The 17,539-nt window shown below is 41.9% G+C and overlaps 1 long non-coding RNA gene across 1 annotated transcript in view; it reads left to right on the top strand.

Moving 5' to 3' along the window:
* The window catches only part of LOC126470922 (uncharacterized), a 94,589-nt gene that overhangs the window by 61,650 nt on the left and 15,400 nt on the right, over positions 1 to 17,539 (top strand). The window contains exon 2 of the long non-coding RNA XR_007586279.1: positions 4,263 to 4,468. This is a non-coding gene — a long non-coding RNA (uncharacterized LOC126470922). The remainder of the gene's footprint in view (positions 1 to 4,262; positions 4,469 to 17,539) is intronic.

Below are 17,539 nucleotides of genomic sequence, written 5' to 3'. Positions count from 1 at the left end.
TTTTCGCTTTGTGATAGATGGCGCTGTAACAGTCACAAACATATGGCTCACAATTTTAGACGAACAGTTGGAAACAAGTGGGTTTTTTAAATTAAAATACAGAACGTAGGTACGTTTGACCATTTTATTTCGGTTGTTACAATGTGCTACATGTACCTTTGAGAACTTATCATTTCTGAGAACGCATGCTGTTACAGCGTGATTACCTGTAAATACCACATTAATGCAATAAATGCCCAAAATGACGTCCGTCAGCCGGCCGGGGTGGCCGAGCGGTTCTAGGCGCTACAGTCTGGAACCGCGCGATCGCTACCGTCGCAGGTTCGAATCCTGCCTCGGGCATGGATGTGTGTGATGTCCTTAGGTTAGTTAGGTTTAAGTAGTTGTAAGTTCTAGGGGACTGATGACCTTAGAAGTTAAATCCCATTGTGCTGAGAGTCATTTGAACCGTTTTGATGTCCGTCAACCTAAATGCATTTGGCAATACGTGTAACGACATTCCTCTCAACAGCGAGTAGTTCGCCTACCGTAATGTTCGCACATGCATTGACAATGCGCTGACGCATGTTGTCAGGCGTTGTCGGTGGATCACGACAGCAAATATTCCTCAACTTTCCCCACAGAAAGAAATCCGGGGACGTCGGATCCGGTGAACGTGCGGGCCATGGTATGGTGCCTCGACGACTAATCCATCTGTCATGAAATATGCTATTCAATACCGCTTCAACCGCACGCGAGATATGTGCCGGACATTCATCATGTTGGAAGTACATCACCATTCTGTCATGCAGTGAAACATCTTGTAGTAACATCGGTAGAACATTACGTAAGAAATCAGCATACATTGCATCATTTAGATTGCCATCGATACACCGACATACCGTCAGGTGGCTTGCTGAATATGGATGTAGATGTAGATGGGGGCCGATTATCGTTCCTCCCATAATGCCGCACCATACATTAACCCGCCAAGGTCGCTGATGTTCCACTTGTCGCAGCCATCGTGGATTTTCCGTTGCCCAATAGTGCATATTATGCCGGTTTACGTTACCGCTGTTAATGAATGACGCTTCGTCGCTAAATAGAACGCCTGCAAAAAATCTGTCATCGTCCCGTAATTTCTCTTGTGCCCAGTGGCAGAACTGTACACGACGTTCGAAGTCGTCGCCATGCAATTCCTGGTGCATAGAAATATGGTAGGGGTGCAATCGATATTGATGTAGCATTATCAACACCGACGTTTTTGAGATTCCCGATTCTCGCGCAATTTGTCTGCTACTGATGTGCTTATTAGCCGCGACAGCAGCTAAAACACCTACTTGGGCATCATCATTTGTTGCAGGTCGTGGTTGACGTTTCACATGTGGCTGAACACCTCCTGTTTCCTTACATAACGTAACTATCCGGCGAACGGTCCCAACACTTGGATGATGTCGTCCAGGATACCGAGCGGCATACATAGCACACGCCCGTTGGGCATTTTGATCACAATAGCCATACATAAACACAATATCGACCTTTTCCGCAATTGGTAAACGGTCCATTTTAACACGGGTAATGTATCACGAAGCAAATACCGCCCGCACTGGCGGAATGTTACGTGATACCACGTACTACTACGTTTGTGACTATTACAGCGCCATTTGTCACAAAGCGAAAAAGTGGTGCAACTAAATCATTCATGTATACACGAATATGTAATAAAAATGGGGGTTCCTATTAAAAAAAAAACGCAGTTGATATCCGTTTGACCCACTGCAGCGCCATCTAGCGGGCCAACGATAGCGCCATCTGGTTTCCCCCTTCAAGCTAGACGAGTTTCGTTCTTTGTAGTTTTTTTGTTTGATGCTAATTTCGTGAGCTGTTTGGCCCGGTCACTATCAATGGACCACCCTGTAGGCATATGTAAACAGGTAGAATACGGCGCTGCGGTCGGCAACGCCTATATAAGACAACAAGTGTCTGGCGCAGTTGTTAGATCGGTTACTGCTGCTACAATGGCAGCTTATCAAGATTTAACTGAGTTTGAACGTGGTGCTAAACTCGGCGTACGAGCGATGGGACACAGTATCCCCGAGGTAACGATGAAGTGGGGATTTTCCCGTACGACCATTTCACGAGTTACCGTCAATATCAGGAATCCGGTAAAACATCAAATCTCCGACATCGCTGCGGCTGGAAAAATATCTTGCAAGAACGGGACTAACGACGACTGAAGAGAATCGTTCAACGACACAGAAGTGCAAACCTTCTGCAAACTGCTGCAGATTTCAATGTGCGCCATCAACAAATGTCAACGTGTCAACCATTCAACGAAACATCACCGATGTGGGCTTTCGGAGCCGAGGACCCACTCGAGTACCCATGATGACTACACGACACAAAGCTTTACGCCTCGCCTGGGCCCGTCAACAGTGACATTGGACCGTTGATGACTAGAAACATATTGCCTGGTCGGGCGAGTCTCGTTCCAAAATATATAGGGCTGGTGGACGTGTACGGGTACGGAGACAACCTCATGAATCCATGGACCCTGTATGTCAACAGGGGACTGTTCAACCTAGTGGAGGCTCTGTGCCGCGCGGGATTAGCCGAGCGGTCTCGGGCGCTGCAGTCATGGACTGTGCGGCTGGTCCCGGCGGAGGTTCGAGTTCTCCCTCGGGCATGGGTGTGTGTGTTTGTCCTTAGGATGATTTAGGTTAAGTAGTGTGTAAGCTTAGGGACTGATGACCTTAACAGTCAAGTCTCATAAGATTTCACACACATTTGAACATTTTTTGAGGCTCTGTACTGGTGTGTGGTGTGTACAGTTGGAGTGATATGGGACTCACGATACGTCTAGATGTGCCTCTGACAGGTGACACGTACGTAAGCATCCTGTCTTATCGCCTGCATCCATTCATGTCCACTGTACATTCCGACGGACTTGGGCAATTCCAGCAGGACAATGCGACACACCGCACGTCCAGAATTTCTACAGAGTGACTCCAGGAACACTCTTCTGAGTTTAAACACTTCCGCTGCCACCAAACTCATGAACATTACTGAGCATATCCCGGATGCTTTGCAACGCACTGCTCCGAAGAGATCTCCATCCCCACGTACGCTTACGGATTTATGGAGAGCCCTGCAGGATTCATGGTGTCATTTTCCTCCAGCACTACTTCAGACATTAGTCGAGTCCATGCCACGTCGTGTTGCGGCACTTCTGCGTGCTCGCGGGGTCCCTACACGATTTAGGCAGGTTTACCAGTTTCTTTGGCTCTTCAGTGTATAACGCTACCGTAGGGTGACGGGGCCTGTCGAATATATTCGAATTCCATTTCAGATGGAAGGTTAAATACTCGAACTGATCGAAGGTCTATCCCAGCATAACTGATTACAACATTCACAACTTTACCTTTAGAATTCTGAAATTTTGCAAAAGCGCTTGTCTGCGTCATTATTCGAATACAAGTTTCGTTATCTAGCAGCTTTGGATACACATCATACCGAGAAAATCGTAAGTATAACCGACAATTTCCTCATATTTCAAACCAATGTTATCGTAAAACCAGTCGACAATTTATCACGCTTCGGGACGTTCGTATCAACACGGAAAGGAGACTTCAAGGAAGACTTCTTGTACTTCGTATCCATAATACGACTCTAAAGTGAGTTCTCACAAATTCCAGCTGCCCTCTAACGCTAGCACAGGGCGTGGACTGACCACGGCAATGCTAACGCATACGACACCGCCAACAGCGGACTATATCAGCTCAGCTAATTCAGGACCAGTCCTCACAGCTTTACTTTCGGCTGCACCTCATCTCCTACCTTGTAAAGTTCACGGACGTTCCCCTGCGAAACTTGCAGGACTACTCTGCGAAAGCACTTGGCCGCGAAAGGCAAATGTCGCATGTTCGAGTAGCTGATCCGGCACACAACTTGAATCTGTCAGGAAGTTTCGTATCAGCCCAAACTCCGCCGCAGAGTGAAAATTTCATCCCCCAAACAATCCCCTAAGCTGTGGCTAAGTCATATCTCTGTAATATCCTTTGCCGCGCGGGATTAGCCAAGCGGTCTAAGGCGCTGCAGTCATGGGTTGTGCGGCTGGTCCCGGCGGAGGTTCGAGTCCTCCCTCGGGCATGGGTGTGTGTGTTTGTCCTTAGTATAATTTAGGTCAATTAGTGTGTAAGTTTAGGGACTGATGACCTTAGCAGTTAAGTCCCATAAGATTTCACACACATTTGAACATTTTTTTGTAATATCCTTTCTTTCAGGAATGCTAATCCTGTAAGTTAGGCTGGAGAACTTCTGTGAAGTTTGGACAGTAGGAGATGAGGTACTGGCGAAAGTAAAGCTGTGAGGACGGGTCGTGACTCATGCTCTGGCGCTCAGTTTGTAGAGCACTTGCAAAGGTCCCAGTTCGGCACAGAGCTGTAATCTGGCAAAAAGTTTCACACAGGCAGACACACTCCGCTGCAAGGTAAAAATGTCATTCTGTATTGTCTTTGGTGTTCACATAAACATATTCGTAAATTCCAGTTACATGGGACTTAATGTTTCCGTTGAAAAATGATTCAGTTATACATTCCATAATTAATTTTATACTGCAGAGAGTTATCAACATCTAAATGCTAAGTTATCCATTTCTATTAGTCACTAGCACATTTTAATATCTCTGTAATTCCCTCTTATTGTATCCGTACTTTTAAACTTAGAATATAAGATACTTTCGTCATATCCTATCAATCTGCCTTTTGCTGTCCATTTCGTACATGACTGGGAATTTGTGAAATCAAAACAAATCCGTTTGTGAGCACTATAATGTCTTATTTACCAGATGGTAATGCTAAAATGTTCAGAAACTTCACACACTCTCTAATGGTTCTACGCTTTTATATTTAATAGAGTTTCTTATATGTTGGAAAATACATCTGGATAATTATTATATGGCACTATCTCTTTTGCCACATATACAGGGTAATTTTTTCCACCTTATACAAACTCTAGGGATTGGTCGATGAGAGAATACGGAACAAAACAGGTCTAATGAACTTATGTCCGCAAATGCATGGTTTCCATGATAGAGACCATTTATTCAGTCTCATTTTGTTACAAAGATTGCGGTCTAATACGCGCTGTGCCATGCACCCAGTCATCTGTGGGATAAAACCCCCAAGATATGGTGACAGCGAATCGTCAGCATCTGTGCAGCCGGCATGTGTGGGCCGGGATAATTGGCGACCGTATTTTGGGAACAGTCATCCTTCCACCTCGCCTAACAGGCTGGAACTATCGGCGTTTCTTGGTGGTGACTTTGCCTCCCATGCTGGAAGAAGTGCCATTGATGATTCGAAGGGTTATGTGGCTGCTACATGATGGTGCTCCAGTCCACTTCGCCGTTGACGTTCGGACGCATCTCAATCGTGTCTTCCATGGTCGATGCATCGGACTAGGGGGTCCAGTTGCATGGGCTGCTCGTTCATCGGATCTTTCAACCCGTGCGATATCTGGTTATGGGGCCATCGTATATGCAGAGACCATTCCAGATATGGAGACATTAGAGCAGCGTATTCAAGCCGCCGTTGACATTGTTCGGATGCAGCCTGGCTGATAGCGTGAGGCAGAGTATGTTACGGCGCGCACACGTATGCTTTGAGGCACATTGAAACCGCTTTCTTCACTTACTGTAACTGTGGCTGTATGGTACAGCGCGTATTAGACCGCAGTCTCTGTAACATTGTACACTACTGGCCATTAAAATTGCTACACTACGAAGATGACGTGCTACAGACGCGAAATTTAACCGACAGGAAGAACATGCTGTGATATGCAAATGATGACCTTTTCAGAGCATTCACAGAAGGTTAGCGCCGGCCGAAGTGGCCGTGCGGTTAAAGGCGCTGCAGTCTGGAACCGCAAGACCGCTATGGTCGCAGGTTCGAATCCTGCCTCGGGCATGGATGTTTGTGATGTCCTTAGGTTAGTTAGGTTTAACTAGTTCTAAGTTCTAGGGGACTGATGACCTCAGATGTTAAGTCCCATAGTGCTCAGAGCCATTTTTTGAACAGAAGGTTAGCGCCGGTGGCGACACATACAACGTGCTGACATGAGCAAAGTTTCCAACCGATTTCTCATACACAAACAGCAGGTGACCGGCGTTGCCTGGTGAAACGTTGTTGTGATGCCTCGTGTAAGGAGGAGAAATGGGTACCATCACGTTTCCGAATTTGATGAAGGTCGGATTGTAGCCTACCGCAATTGCGGTTTATCGTATCGCGACATTGCTTCTCGCGTTGGTGGAGATCCAATGACTGTTACCAGAATATAGAATCGGTGGGTTCAGGAGGGTAATACGGAACGCCGTGCTGCATCCCAACGGCCTCATATCACTAGCAGTCGTGATGACAGGCATCTTATCCGCATGGCTGTAACGAATCGTGCAGCCACATCTCGATCCTTGAGTCAACAGATGGGGACGTATGCAAGACAACAACCATCTGCACGAACAGTTCGACGACGTTTGCAGCTGCATGGACTATCAGCTTGGAGACCATGGCTACGGTTACCCTTGACACTGCATCACAGAGAGGAGCGCCTGCGATGGTGTACTCAACGACGAACCTGGGTGCACGAATGGCAAATCGTCATTTTGTCGGATGAATCCAGGTTCTGTTTACAGCACCATGATGGTCGCATCCGTGTTCGGCGACATCGCGGTGAACGCACATTGGAAGCGTGTATTCGTCATCACCATACTGGCGTATCACCCGGCGTGATGGTATGGGGTGCCATTGGAAACACGTCTCCGTTACCTCTTGTTCGCATTGGCGACACTTTGAACAGTGGACGTTACATTTCAGATGTGTTATGACCCGTGGCTCTACCCTTCACTCGATCCCTACGAAACCCTACATTTCAGCAGGATAATGCACGACCGCATGTTGCAGATCCTATACGGGCCTTTGTGGATACAGAAAATGTTCGACTGCTGCCCTGGCCAGCACATTCTCCAGATCTCTCACCAACTGAGAACGTCTGGTCAATGGTGGCCGAGCAACTGGCTCGTCAGAATACGCCAGTCACTACTGTTGATGAACTGTGGTATCGTGTTGAAGCTGCATGGGCAGCTGTACCTGTACACGCCATCCAAGCTCAATGCCCAGGCGTATCAAGGCCGTTATTACGGCCAGAGGTGGTTGTTCTGGGTACTGATTTCTTAGGATCTATGCACCCAAATTACGTGAAAATGTAATCACATATCAGTTCTAGTATAATATATTTGTCCAATGAATACCCGCTTATCATCCGTATTTCTTCTTGGTGTAGCAATTTTAATGGCCAGTAGTGTAATATGTTGTCTGACTCCTCCTGGAAAGCCCTGTCCCGAAATTTCAATAGTAAATCTCTCTGTGATGCACAACGCCTCTCTTGTAACGTCTGCTAGTGGAGTTCGTTTAGCATCTCCGTAATGGTCTTTCGCCAGCTAAACGATTCCGTGACGAAATGCGCCGCTCTTCGTTGGAATTCCTCTGTCAGTCCTACCTGATAGGGATCCCAGATAAATGAACAGTACTCAAGAATCGGGCGAACAAACGTTTTATAAGCTACTCCTTTCGTGGATGAGTTACATCTCCTTAATATTCTTCCGATGAATCTGAGTCTGGTGTCTGCTTTTCCCACCATCTGTTTTGTGTGGTCATTCCACTTAAGGTCGCTCTGGATAGTTACGCCTAGATATTTTACGGCAGACGCTGTCCCCAGCTGTTTGTCATCTGTAGTGTAGCTGTACAGTAGCATTTCTCGTTTCCCATGTATGCTAAATATGGTACATTTATTTACGTTCAGGGTCAACTGCCAGAGTCTGCGCCATTCATCAATTCTCTTCAGGTCGTTCTGCAAATTCTTACTATCTTCTGGCGTTGCTACTTTGGTATAAACAACTGCATCATTTGCGAATAGCCTTAAAGAGGATCCGACGCTTTCTACTAGATCATTTATATATACTGTAAACAGCAACAGTCCTATTACATTTCCCTGTGGTACTCCGGAATTACCTTTACATCTGTCGGTTTTGTTCCGTTAAGGGCGACGTGTTGAGTTCTATCTGCAAGAAAGTCTTGAATCCAATCGCAGGTCTGCTCCGATACTCCATAAGCTCGTATTATTTTCATTAAACGGAATACAGGACGGTTTCAAATGCCTTACTGAAATCAAGGAACACGGCATATACCTAAGCGCCGTTGTCCACTGCTCTATGGATCTCATGGAGGAACGGAGCGAGCTGAGTTTCGCAAGATCTCTGTTTACGGAATCCATGTTGATTTTTATAGAGGAGATGTTCATTTTACAAAAACATCACAATTATTGAGCATAAAACGTGTTGCATAATTCTACAACAGATTGACGTCGCGGCTGTCCCCGTCGGAGGTTCGAGTCCTCCCTCGGGCATGGGTGTGTGTGTGTGTTGTCCACAGCATAAGTTAGTTTAAGTTAGATTAAGTAGTGTGTAGGCTTAGCGACCGATGACCACAGTTGTTTGGTCCCATAAGACCTTACCACAGATTTCCAGATTGACGTCAACGATATAGATCTGTAATTGTGTGAATCTGTCTTACGGCCTTTCTTAAAAACTGGAATGACCTGCGCTTTTTTTTCAGTCGTTAGGTACCTTTCGTTGCTCAAGCGATCTACGCTAAATTACTGCTAGAAGGGCAGCAAGTTCTTTCGCATAATCTTTATAGAATCTTATAGGTATCTCATCTGGTCCTGAAGCCTTTCCAGTACTAAGCGATTGTAGCTGCTTTTGAATTTCGCAATCGGTTATCTCAATATCTGGCATTTCGACGTCCGCACAAAGATTGTGAGGAGGGACAGTGTTAAGATCTTCCGCGGTGAAACAACTTCGGAAGACCGAATTCAGTATTTCGACCTTCTCTCTGTTATCTTCCGTTTCGGTGCCGGTGTGGTCGCTGAGAGAATGAATAGAAGATTTTAACCCACTTACTGATTTTACACACGACCAAAATCTCTTAGGGTTTTTACTCAGTTCGATTGACAACGTCTTACTTTCAAAAGCATTGAATGCTTCTCTCATTGCTCTCCTTACTCTCATTTTCGCTGCGCTCAGCTTTTGTTCGTCAGCTACGTTTTTACTTCTCTTGAATCTGAGATGAAGTGCTCTTGGTTTTCGTAGCGCTTTTCTAACGCGGCTATTAAACTATGGTGGATCTTTCCCATCGCTTAAAACGTACTTGTCTAGGGCATATTGAACGATGCCTCTGAATTTTTTCCATTTGCTCTCTACGTCTTCGTCTTCATCACCGAATATTTGATGGTGACCGCTGATATATTCTGAAATTTGTATCCAGTCATCTTTGCTGAGCTATTATATCTTCCTACGTTTCTTAGCATTCCTTGTTGGACCCGTCGTCATAGATTCTGTCACAGCCTTATGATCACTGATACCTTCCTCTCCATTAACTGATGTGTTAAGTTCAGGTCTGTTAGTTGCCAGCAGGTCTAAAACGTTACCCTCACGAGTTGATTCTCTAACTATCTGCTCAAGGTAATAAGACATCCAGAACAATGCCACAAGATTCCCTGTCTCTGGCACCAGTTTTGATGCCATAAGACCCCCAATCTATACCTGGCAACTTGAAGTCACCCCCTATTACAACGGCATGGTCAGGAAAATTACTAATGATATTCTGCAAGTTCTGTCTGAAGGGCTCCACAACTACAGATTCTGACCCAGGTGGTCTATAACTTACGAAGAGCTGTTTTGATAGAATTATTCATGGTTTCTTTAAAGCCAGAAGTAGTTAAAATAAAAGGGATGTAAAGCAGTCATGAGTCTACAGATTGTTTTGAACACCGAGGTCCTTTGCTGGATATGGTTCTGTTGGAGGTGCTATGCCTTATATTCCTCCAACCTCTGAAATGACTTGCCAGACACACATACTGTAGGAAGACATACAGTTTAATGTGGATTCCGAGCCATGGTGCAACTCTGTATTTTACACATCAACAAATGTTGCCAGGGGCGAAATAATGATAAGTGAAAGATACATATCGTAGCATGGATTGAGGATTGCACCTGAGACCTTTGAATTTATAGTTTGGTACTCTACCACTGAGCCGCCGACCAACACTCAGAAATTATTCAAACAGCCGCGCGGGGTAGCCGCGTGGTCTGGGGCGCCTTGTCACGGTCCGTGAGACTCCCCCCGTCAGAGGTTCGAGTCCTCCCTCGGGCATGAGTGTATGTGTTGTCCATAGCGTAAGTTAGTTTAACTTAGATTAAGTAGTGTGTAGGCTTAGGGACGGATGACCTCTGCAGTTTGGTCCCATAAGACCTTACCACAAATTTCCAAAATTTTACTCAAAAGAAAGTGTAAAACTTAGAGACTGCAGGAAAAAGTGCCTTGTGAACATAGCTTCCATTTTAAGTAACTATATTAAATGTTTCGTGGTACAGTGAGGCTTCACATGGAGTGATTTGAATTTAGTGTAAACTTTACTCCATACCGAAATACAAGATTTTATAAATCCAAAAAATAAACAAGTAAAACCAAGAAACAAATATAAGCATAAAATATAACATTTTTTGGATATATTTTCGCAGCACCAACAGTGTCATATCACTATGTGGTTTCTTAACTTTTATTTTTCTTGAAATACATCAAGTCTCCTCTTCATTTTTTAGAGTTTTTTGGACTATATACTATCATTTTTTTATTTTATAGCAACCTTCATCAGAGTATTTGATACTGTTTTGGACAGATTTTAACACATGTCATTTGGAGAATTCTCACACAAACACGTATCATGAAGTAAGTAGTGTAGTGTGATGTCTGAAGAAACTGGCATTTTGAAAAGCTAACTTAAGAACCGTCTTCTGTCTAAACAGTTTTAGCAAGGGTGATTCGTATGAATCATATTTTAGTAAACAAACAATACTCCAAGCTGAGTGACATAATTTGAGGACGGAAAAGTTAGCCTACCCTTTTTAAGATGTTAAAATATGGATTAGAGCATTCACTTGACTTTAGAAATGTCACAAAAGTTTGACAGTACTTCTTTTGTACAGCCTTCTGTGCTACAGATCCCAAAACAACCAAAACCGTATTAGTCATATCATTTTTGTTAATGAGTTCAATGTATAAATCTTCAGATTATGGCTTTTATACAAAAATGCAATCATTCTCATCATAAAAGTCACATTTGACTGTTCCAATACCATCACTCAAATTCTAGTATTTGGAAGAAATACTTCTACAGTGTAGACAACATAAACGAAGTAAACTCTTGAATTTTAAAATCTGATCCAGACAGTTGTCTGTACAACCCAAAAGATAATATTGAATTTCGAAATTATTGTGATGAAAGTGAACAATGCAAAGAAGGACTTCATTTGTGTGTTACTACATTTTGGGTTTTACTCTCAAAGTGATAAAGATTGTGTATGTAATGATTGCCTCCTGCTTAAGCAACATTCAAAGTTTTACAAAAACATAATCTGAAATCATCACAAACAAATCTGTGACCTGTATTTTTACACCAATTCATAATTATTCTTTGAAACTGAACTGCAGGCTCACTCTGTACTTCAAAACTCATCAAAACAGCAACAGTTGTTTACCAATTTCACATTTCGACATCCAATACCATAGAGAAACACACTTTTGAAATTTAGCTTTGGAGTTCAATTAATGTTGATGTCCATGCATTCTGCTCATATAAGGTGAATACATCAGAAAACTTAACTTCTAAAACTTAATAACAATTCTGACTTAATAACAATTATGATCGAATGATTGGTATATAAAAATCTTGATTGCGTGTACTAAGATTATCCAGTTGTTTTCTGATGGTGTAACTTCCCTGCAGATAAAAACTGTGTGCTGAACTTCGACTCAAATCAAAAGCCTTGCCGTTCATGCAAAATACTCTTCCTGACTGATCTATCCAGACCTGCCTTCACATCTTTACTTCGACCTGTGTCCTACAATACGCACTCTGCTGCAGTCTGAAATATTCATTCTGGTTTGTGATGTTCTTGAGCAAATGCACAGCGTCATACATAACATAAATCCCATGATCATTATTATTATAAAAAATGAAAGAAATATTTGTTTACAGAGTTTTCACTCAGTTTCAAAAGCAAATTTCAATTCACAACATTGTTTTTACATACTGTAGTTATGACTCCAAAACTTGTTATCAGTTGCAAAACAGCTAGTGACTTTTTTCATATAATGTCTGTCAAGAGAAATCTTTCGCTGGATGCTGTGAAACAATTTCTTCCATGTGCACAAATGCAGAAAAACCACTGTTGCAGCTTCAGTTCTTAATAAAGTCTCAGCAACACCAGTAACAACAACTTCCTTGACTGAAATTCTGGATGAATGTGCATCTCACCCTACTGTAAAGTACATGTTATTTCCTCTTCAGGCAATCTGGATGGTACTGTCTTAAGAAAATGACAGTTACTTCACTTGTTTTCTGCTGAAACATTTAAGGAGCAATACATTTTTGTATTTGGTTTGAATGTACTGGACAGAAGACAGGTTTTACAGAGAGCACAACATTGTGCACTTGATTGTTAAAATATCTATATTAAAACAGTATAGCATACTGACACTGTACCTTTTTTTGGACCACATAGCATAATTTGCTGAGACAAGAAACTGATGTGAATGCTGTAACCCACTGCTACCTGTTTTGCAGCTTCTAACATCTTACAGAATCATAACAGTAATATGTGATAAGAATATTGTGAATATAAATTTTACTCCAAGTATACAACATTATTTTTAAATCCATACACTGAGCAAGAAGTGAAAGAAGCTAAAGAAACATTTTTGAGAAAGGGCTGAAGTTCAGAGAGAAGAACTAAAATCTTTGAGGTTTGCCAATGACGTTGTAATTCTGTCAGAGACTGCAAAGGACTTGGAAGAGCTGTTGAACGAAATGGACTTTGTCTTGGAAGGAGGATATAAGATGAATATCAACAAAAGAGAAACAAGGATACTGGAATGTATCAAATTAAGTAAGGCATGCTGATGGAATTAAATTAGGGAACGAGACAATAAAGGTAATAGATGAGTTTTGCTATTCGGGCAGTAATATAATTGATGCTAGCCGAAGCAGAGGATACAAAATGTAGACTTACAGTAGCAAGTGAATAGATTCTGAGGAAGCGAAATTTGTTACATCGAATATAGGTTTAAGTTTTAGGAAATCTTTTCTGAAGGTATTTGTGTGGAAGGTATTTGTATGGAAGTGAAACGTAGACGACAAACAGCCTAGTTCAGAAGAGACTAGTAGCTTTTGAAATGTGGTGTTAGAGAATTAGATGGGTAAGTCTTGTAAGTAATTATGAGGTACTGAACAGAAGGAGGAAAGAAATTTGTGGCAAAACTTGACTAAAAGAAGGAATCGATTGTTACGAAAAGTTCCGAGACATCAATGGATCACCAAAGAAAAGTTCTGAGACATCAATGGTTCATCAATTTAGTACTGGGGGGAAGTGTGGAGCGTAAAAACACTAGAGGGAGATCAAGAAATCAATACAGTAAGCAGGTTCAAAAGTACTGTATGTAGGTTGCAGTAGATGAAGAGGCTTGCACAGGATAGAGTAGCATGGAGAGCTGCATCAAACTACTCTTCGGACTGAAGGTCACAACAACAACAACTTACAAAATAGATTTTTAGTTTTATAACATATGATGCTCCCAATTTCAAGGGACGTTTCAGTGGGTACACACCTCTACAGGAAGTACTCAAGCTATGTCAACCGAGTCACTTTCAAGTTTATAGGCAATATCCATTGCAAATCGTGAGCACTTTTAGTTTCTACAAAAATAGATCAGTCAGGAAACTCACCTTTATAAACAGAGCATCGATCTTCAACAATCTGTGTTCATCTGAACATAGAGCTGCATCATTGTAGTAGACCGTCTTCACATTGTTTTCACTTATTACTCTGGCTTTCATAAGATCGCCTGTTTGTACGGGAAGCGGACTCGAGTGATGTGTATAAGCTGACATTTCGAACTTTGATGTATTGTTACATGGATTTCTGCCAATATTTAACAACTGCATTCATAAGAAAACAATGAGATGAGGTTCTAATAAGACACCGAAGAGATATAAGTTACCACAGGAATCAAAACATCGCGCATAAGAAACTATTTGAATGTTTGTTTTCGAAAAGGATGACCTACCCTAATGCTGTTTATCGCAAAAATATACATATCTTCTGTTAAAATGATGTATCCATTTGAGAAGCTGTGCATATTGACTGTCAGACGTTGCAAGAGCTCTAACATGGTTATACAACAATTTTAGTGTGTATTCATGAGATTTATTACAGAAGAAATGGCTATTCTTAATTAATAATCTCTTTTATTATTTCAGTTACAATGTACTGTATAGCTTTTTACTACCGTAGTCTAGTTCATCTAATAACTCACTTTATCTACGTCTTATATCAGTTCTACCACATTTTATCGATATTTCTAGGCCATGTTAGTGACAACTTCCAAGGTCAAAAAGTCCTGGCCTTGCAGTGAATTCTCACTAGGGCAGCTGCACCCACTGGCCCCCTTTCGTGAACGAAAAATTTTTCACAGACATATACGCACATTCTTTTAAAGTGATGAATCCATTCACTGAAACAGCTATCACCATATTGCAACTACGTTCTGCACAGCTTTAGCCCACGAAGGAGGGGTATTAAGGGCAGCTGCCCATAGTGAGAATTCATTTAGTTTACGATTATAAAACAGTAGGGCCGGGATTTTTTGACCTGGCTGATTATCAGTAAGGTGGGATGAAAATATCGAGAAAATGACATAAAACTAATATAAAACGATAAAGTGAATTATTAAATGAACTACAGCAATAAAAAAAACTTTCTAGAACGTTGTAACTGGAATTACAAAAAGGATTAATAACTAAAAGTGGCTATCTTCTACTTAAAATATATATAGGAGTCTTTGTACAACCATCATAGAGCTATAGCAGCATATGTCAGTCAACATGCACAGGTTGTCGAATGTGAGGAAACATCTGTTGTCAGATAACTCGTGCCTGCAGCTAGATCTCTTAACAATTGCTGAAACAACTGAAGTGCGCCGTTTGATAGTTTCCTTTAGTTACAAAAACGAATCAAAAAAAAACTCCACACCCATATCGATATTTCACAAACTGACATTACATTGATACAATATTGGAACAAAAATATCGACATTTTAGTTTCAGTATCCATACCTAGCAGCAACTCGAGATTGTTTCTCTTTTTCGCAATTTTGGGGATAAATATTTTTTGGGAGACGTCTTGGGGAAAAGAAAACCTTGTGGAAATTTTTGGGGGAGAAAATTTCGGTACCAGGGAAATTAGAGGAGTATTTTGTCTGCTTAGCCTTACTGCTAATGCCATGTCTGATATTTTAGTTCAAGCAACACGTATTAGATATCTTGATATTGACTAGACGTCACTCTCTCTTCATATCAGTCGACACACCTTTCATTTTGTGGGAGACGCTAGGCCCACGGCAGTGATACCTGTCCGTGATGTCACTGTGACGTGTACATGACCAGTTTCGATGGTTTGGGATGTTTACAGACTTTCACGGTCGTGTCGAATTCTGAGGAGACGCCATATTGGACTTTATCTTTGTAGTGGAAGCTCATATTTCGTGGGTTTTATATTATAGCGTATGTCCTATGAGGATCTCTAGAAAACGTGTCGGTATTGGTATGATTTGCTATAATTATGAGGGCGTACTGAAAAGTAATGCCTCCGAACTTTTTATGTGGAAACTCTTAAAACTTTCTAAATAATATAAATTTATTAACCTTCTACATCTTTATTCTTCATGTCTATATATTTATTTCTCAACATAGTCTTCCTGGTGACGGAACACATTTCTCCCACCCAACGAGAGAACAATTTTTTGCTACCGTCACTGTAGAATGTTTGAATTTGTGGCGGAGCCACAGCCTCACTTCTGCTTGTACTGCTTCATCACTATCAAAGCGAAGTCTTCGAAGATGTTGGTTAAGTTTTGAAAACTGATGACTGTCGTATGCGGCCAAGTCGGAACTGTATGGAAAATGATCGATAACAACGAACCCGAGGCGTCGGATTGTTGCAGACGCCGCAGCGATTGTGTTTAATACTGAAGGAGATGGTGATCCATGTATGGACGAACTCTTCGAATCCGTGCTTTCTCTTTTCTGACAGTCTGCCTCCCACGCACCGACATATTTAAGTTACACACTTGCATGTTACACGCTACAATTCGAAGCCCTCTTGTGGCAGACGATTGCAAATATGTAGACATGAAGAATAAAGGTGTAGAAAGTTAATGACGTGTGTATTATCCAGAAAGCCTTAAGAGATTTCAGCACGCTCTTCAGGAGGTACAAGTAAAAAACACATGCACGGAGATTTTGTGTGTTCACAGTAGCGTAGTCGACAGGTGTCGAGTTGCGAAGTCAGATATAGTTGGTGCGCTAACGTTAAATTAATGGAACAATACAAAAAGCATGACGAAAGCAAATTTGGCGCTTCTGGAGCAGTTCTTTTTCTGACCAGAATTTTATTTTTAATTTCCAAATTAAAAATTTTAGTTTACGTGGTTTCCTTTTTTGTTCTGTACGACAATTGTATGGTCCTGACCATCTCTTCAAGCTGCCAACTCTGGTAACAATAATTGTTAAAAGGAATCGGTAGGTTTAAGATATTAGGGAAAAGTTGCCGAAATGGCATCATTTTAGTGAACTTTTTTGTGTGTCACGGGGAAATTTTGAAAATTGTCTGGAAACGCTGATATCTGGTACAAGTTAAGAACAGTAAGTGACACAATAGTGACAATACGCAGATGAACCATTAATTTATTTTCCACGTGTACGAGTACGTTCTCCTTCAACATTCTTGCGTTTTTCGTAGTGTCGAGTGCATTGTTTGCTCTTCCCAACATTAAAAGAATGAATTGTTGTGTCATAGATGGCCGAGCGGTTCTAGACGCTAAAGTCTGGAACCGCGCGACCGCTACAATCGCAGGTTCGAATCCTACCTCGGGCATGGATTTGTGTGATGTCCTTAGGTTAGTTCGGTTTAAGTAGTTCTAAGTTCTAGGGGACTGATGACCTGAGCAGTTAAGTCCCATAGTGCTCAGAGCCATTTGAACCATTTGTCATAGATGGATGTTAAGTACAAACATATAAAAAGCGAAGTAAATTTTAAAAACGACATCATTCTTGAAAAATTAAATACAGTACAGTACCCATATCACCAAAACCTGAATACTAAATTTACTTTTCTATAGCCAGAATATTCGGGGTTTTAGTATTTGTGAACAATGTGTAGTTCATACGAAAGAAAGTTTACATATTAACCAACTCTGGGCATTAATAATAAGCAATATTAAAATGAAATGGAGGTGCCAGTCAACTGAGTGACATGTTTACTTGGTCCGATATTCATGATGAGAGTTGGGTCTAGGAGCCGCCGAGCGGTTCCAGGCGCTTCATTCTGGAA

This window comes from Schistocerca serialis, chromosome 3, assembly GCF_023864345.2.
Source record: "Schistocerca serialis cubense isolate TAMUIC-IGC-003099 chromosome 3, iqSchSeri2.2, whole genome shotgun sequence".
In the NCBI taxonomy this organism is placed as follows: Eukaryota; Metazoa; Arthropoda; class Insecta; order Orthoptera; family Acrididae; genus Schistocerca; species Schistocerca serialis.
Note: the sequence above shows the minus strand (reverse complement) of the source record. Positions and strands in the feature narration are given on the sequence as shown.